The following is a 4,932-nucleotide window of genomic DNA, read 5'->3' as shown; positions in this document are numbered from 1 at the left end:
CATCAAAACAGCTTCGTAAGACATTTCCTATCACCTCACCTCAAATGCAGCCCTTTGAACCGAGTCAGTTTCCATGTTCTTTTTGTAGGGCAGCTCTTACGTGACAGGGCTTGTCCAGCTACAAGATATTTGACAAGGAACCACTGGATGTGACAACTCAGTTTGCAGATTAGGGGTCTGTGAAGAAAACATCTTTGGGGCTGCTATTTGGATTTAACGTTTATTACTTTTTAAGCCTCGTCCTTTGGCATGCAAGGTGTTAAATATGGAAATCAACTGCAGCTGGGGAGTGTTAAGGCTCTCTCAGGATGTGGAAGCATCAAATCATTGACTCAAGGCCATAAATCAGCTGGGTTGATTGTGGGTGAAGACAGGAGGGAAGTGGGGCACAGAAGCGCACAGTTTGGATTCTGGCTTTTTCCATGATGACAGAGGTTCAGTTCGTTCAGGATGGTCATCTGGACACGGGTGTCAAAAGTTAAAGACAGTTGCTGGGAGGGGTAAAGCAGCCACCCTTTTGACTGGATGGGGAGTGCACCTGCATCACGGGAGGCTAAACTGCAACAACAATGGGAAGATGAGAGCTGGCTTACTTGTAGGTAAAGTAGAAGATAGACAGCTGAGCAAATCCAGCTGGCTAGCTTATTATTTGGACATCCTGTCTATTTTATTTGTGCATTGTAACTTTCCTAAAATTATTTCCCAATAAACTTTAATTAGTGTTTGGGTTGTTAACATGCAAATATTCTGGGAACCTGAAACTCAGTTATGTGACAGGGTCCATGGGGGAAAATACATTATCAGGAAATTTAATAACCTAACCATAATCCAACTCCAAGAACTCATTGTACAATGATGACTGGGATGTGGTGCAATCACAACACTTATCTTCTGAACACTTTCTTGCCTTCTGTTCCAATCCAAGAATCCACTTTCTCAGGATCAGAAACAAATCTAGGTCCCTAAATTTAGTTTTCTGATATAAACATTATTGCAGAATATTTCCACTTTTGAATTCTCAATCCACAAATAAATCCCACTACAAACTAAAACCTTATATCCAGAGGGGATATCTGCATAGGACTTCTGAAGGGCTCTTTTGAACTAAGCCTATGGGCATGGATTCAGAAACCCAGTTGGGCTCATATTATTTAGGAGGTCAGAAAAGTAGCTGTCCTTCTCCAGTACATCATCACTTTTGTGCCTCATCCAGGCTTTGTGTTTTGATAGTCCCAAACTTAACTTTGATATTGCCTGTAGGTCAAGCCCACTCCAGCCTGACATTAGCTGGCATGCCTCCATTTGTCTGCCTGTCATCCGTGTGCTTGAACCCCAGGGTTCTGGAAGCCCAATAGAGCATTAAGCAAAGAAGTTGTACAGAGGGATCTAATTGTCACAGTGGTAGAACAGCCCCATGGACCTGCAGGCACTCTTCTGTCTTGCCCCAGGAATTTAGGCACCAGCAGCTGTCCAAGTTTCTGCTTGGGAGTGTGCCACTCTCCTAGCTTACCCAATCCTTGGAGGTTTCCTCTCTCTTTTAATACACCCACTGCACCACCTGGCCCTTGTAAGAATTGCCCACCTGGTCTTTGTAAAACCAGACCTCCCAGTTTCCCTCCTCTCCAGAGCTAGCTGAAGGACCCACCTTGTGCCAGTGTCTCCCTCTACCAATGTCTTGTTACCACAGTATCAGCTTACTGCACTTGTGTTGGAATGGCAAGCGACAAGTAATTTGGTGAAGTCAGCCTTGAAGGCCTGTTGTTAAGCTATTTAAGCAGCTAAGGTGTACCTATGTGCCCACTACTAACACTGAATGGTCACTCTGGGGTTGAGATGGAAAAATCCCAAGCATATGTCTGGGATTTGTTTAACCTGAGCTCCCACCTACTTCCTGCTTCTTCAGGAAGAACAGCACAGTGTGCTTTTGCTGGACCAATGAGCAGCCACCTTTAGGCTCCCCTCTCTCCATCTGCTAATGTGTAGGCATGTAACCACCTTTTAAGCTTATATACTCTGCTTCATTAAGAAGACTGAAGCAGATTAATATTATATATATTTGTAAATAACCTTTCCTAGTAAAGATTATCTGTTTTAAACCTCAAAGCACTATGAGTCTAGATTGATGCCTCATCCACAAAGGAAACTAATAACTGCACTTTTCCAGAACACTCGGTTACTCAATGTCACAACTGTGGTATTCCTTGGAGGTTACCCAACCAAATGCTTGCTAGGGGAAACACTGCTTATTTCCAAGATCTAACAAGACTGAGCTAGCCTAGCTATCCAGGTAAGGGTTACTGCCACATTACAGGTAAATTATATTTGTTTATTTTTAATAGTTTTTCATAGCATAGCTTATGTTGCTTTTCACAGCAGAAGACAGAATCAGAATACAGGATGATCTTGAAAGGCTGAAAAACTGGGCTAAAATGAATTTCAATAGTGATAAATGTAAAGTTCTGCATTTAGGTAGGAAAAATCAAAGGCATCATTATAGGATGGGGAAGTCCTGTCTTGCCAGTAGTACCTGTGAAAAGGATCTAGGGGTCTTAGTAGACTATACACTGAATATGAGCCAGAGTGTGACGGTGGCTTAAAAGGCAAATGGGATTAGGGCTGTATAAAAAGGAGTAGAATGTCCAGATCATGCAATGTGATGGTGCTGTTTTACTCTGCTCTGGTTAGACCTCACATAGAGTACTGTGTTCAATTTTGGACACCACAATTGAAGAAGGATGTAGACAAACTGGAGTGAGCCCAGAGGAGGGCAATGAAAATGGTGAGGAAAGGTTGATGAAGCTTGGTTTGTTTTGTCTGGAGATAAGATGACTAAGAGATGATATGATAACCATCTTCAATCACATTGATGATGGAGCATAGTTGTTATCTGCTGCCCCAGGAGGTCGGACCAGAACCAATGGGATGAAATTAATTCAAAAGAATTTTTGGCTAAACATCCGAAAGAAATTCCTGACAGAGCACTTCCTTGATGCTTCCTCAGAAGGTGGTAGGTTCTCATTCTTTGGAAGTTTTTAAGTAGATAGCCATCTGGCAGAAATACGTATTCTATGAACTTAATCAGATTGTAAGTAGGTGGACAGAAGGAATTGCGTTGGCCATTTCTTTCATTCTGCATGGGGTTGGACTAGATGACCCAGGAGGTACCTTCGAACTCTGACCGTTTATACACTGTCAAATTGACTGTGTTAGCTCTTGTGCAGGAGCACAAATCAGGAGTGGATGAGGTGCACCGGGCCAAGGCTCCCCTGTGTGGGTGCAGGAAAAGGTGGGGCAACCTGCCACGACTAAAACTCCAGCCTGCAGCCTGGCGTGAAACCTCCAGTGCATAAATGGAAGTCAGGCAAAAGAAAAGAAGTTGCCATACATGGTTGCAATGTTTATTGTTTATTGGTACTGGTTGCCCTAAAAATATGGAGCTTAATGCTAAAGTTTAAAAAGATTGATAGTGCAATCCTTAGCAAAGTTACACCATTCTAAACATAACTGATTTAGAAGGGAGTAACTCTGCTTAGTATTGCATTGTTGTTTGCTGAGTCAAATTTAGCAACAAGAAAGCATTGCAAATATTAAAACTGTCTTTTCAAGTTTGTTTCTGGTGAACTGCATTCTGATCCTGCCACCAGGTTTCCTCTAGCAGAGGTCATTTATTTCACCCAACAAGGGCCTGCTTATCCATATAGCACATGTAGCACGTGCTACGGGACATAAGCTTCCAGGACCTCTGGTCCCCAACCTTTTTAGAGTTGAGATCTTCCTTCCATGGATCTGTGCTATAATCTCTCTCCTTCCCCCATTCCCCTCTTTAAGAACAGTAGGAGTGATACCCATTGGTAGGGGGCTCTGTAGGGGGCTCAGACTGTCAACTCCAATTGCAATTGTACTCTCTAAGGCCCCACGGTTCCTTAAATTGGCTCTGGTGCTACAGGCTCCGCGAATCCTTAAACCTCTCCTGCACCAATCAACAAGATCACTTTGCAGGCTGAATTGCATTGCTCAGACCTAAGTAGATCTACAGGAACCCTTTAAATAAATCTTAATTTTGCAGTTAACATCTATTACTTGCAAGCATTCAGGAATGGCTAACATATTGTTTCCTTTTGGTTTTGACAGAAACAGTAAAGTTTATTTTCTTCTTCTATTTTCTTCTTCTACTTTTTTTCCATGGGGTTTCTTTAGTTTTTATGTCCAGTACAGAAAATAGTGGATTGAGATACCACATTATCTTGGCTATAAGCTATTTTGTAAGATGTAGTCAATAAATTACAGTTTTCATTGAGTCATTTTCCCACTTTTTCTGAAAAGAGCAGCAGCAGCAGCAAAAAACAACTGAAGAACCTGAATAAGTTTTTTTTTTTTACAGAACTGTTCCGTTGGCTATGTCTGCAATTAAGAACCAACTCACTAAACAAACTATAATTACTGAAAATTGTACTCAGCACCAGTAACTGACACCCTGCAACCAAAGCAAATGGCTTTTTGTGTGAGAACTGCATCAAATAAAAAGAGAACTTGAAGAACTCATGCTTCCCTAGGCAGTTTCTTAGGTGTAATGCCTCTATGTTTTAAGATAGGTTTACTCCAAATTGCATAAGTAAGCTGCAGTGAAGACTGCAGGTTGAGGATATGGGTAAAAGGAATACAAATTTTTAGAAGAAATATATATGTGCTACACAGTCCTCCCTCCCCATCCCTGCCCCAAGCAGCTCTTTTCTCCAAGGGAAATGATCTTTACAATCTGGAGAGGAGCTGTCATTCCAGGGGATTCCCAAGTCTCATCTGAAGGCTGGCATCCCTGATCCTCCCTGGCGCACAGTGCCACAGAGACCCCTCTCCTAGCAATCCTTTTCTCCAGGGAAACTGAACTCTGCAGTCTGGAGAGGAGCTGGGGGTTCTCCAGTTCCTCCTTGAAGG

At 42.4% G+C, this 4,932-nt stretch overlaps 1 long non-coding RNA gene across 2 annotated transcripts; it reads left to right on the top strand.

The window, feature by feature from the left end:
• Positions 1 to 382: 382 nt before the first annotated feature.
• On the top strand, positions 383 to 4,513 carry LOC143841766 (uncharacterized). 2 transcript variants are annotated; one of them, XR_013232799.1, is made up of 3 exons: positions 383 to 595; positions 2,165 to 2,287; positions 4,382 to 4,513. It is a non-coding gene; the product is annotated as an uncharacterized LOC143841766 (long non-coding RNA). The 2 variants fall into 2 exon arrangements; XR_013232798.1 differs by having other exon boundaries at positions 383 to 599.
• The last annotated feature ends 419 nt before the right edge of the window (positions 4,514 to 4,932 follow it).

This window comes from Paroedura picta, chromosome 7 (genome assembly GCF_049243985.1).
Source record: "Paroedura picta isolate Pp20150507F chromosome 7, Ppicta_v3.0, whole genome shotgun sequence".
Taxonomy (NCBI): Eukaryota; Metazoa; Chordata; class Lepidosauria; order Squamata; family Gekkonidae; genus Paroedura; species Paroedura picta.
This window is presented reverse-complemented; position numbering and strand designations above follow the sequence as displayed.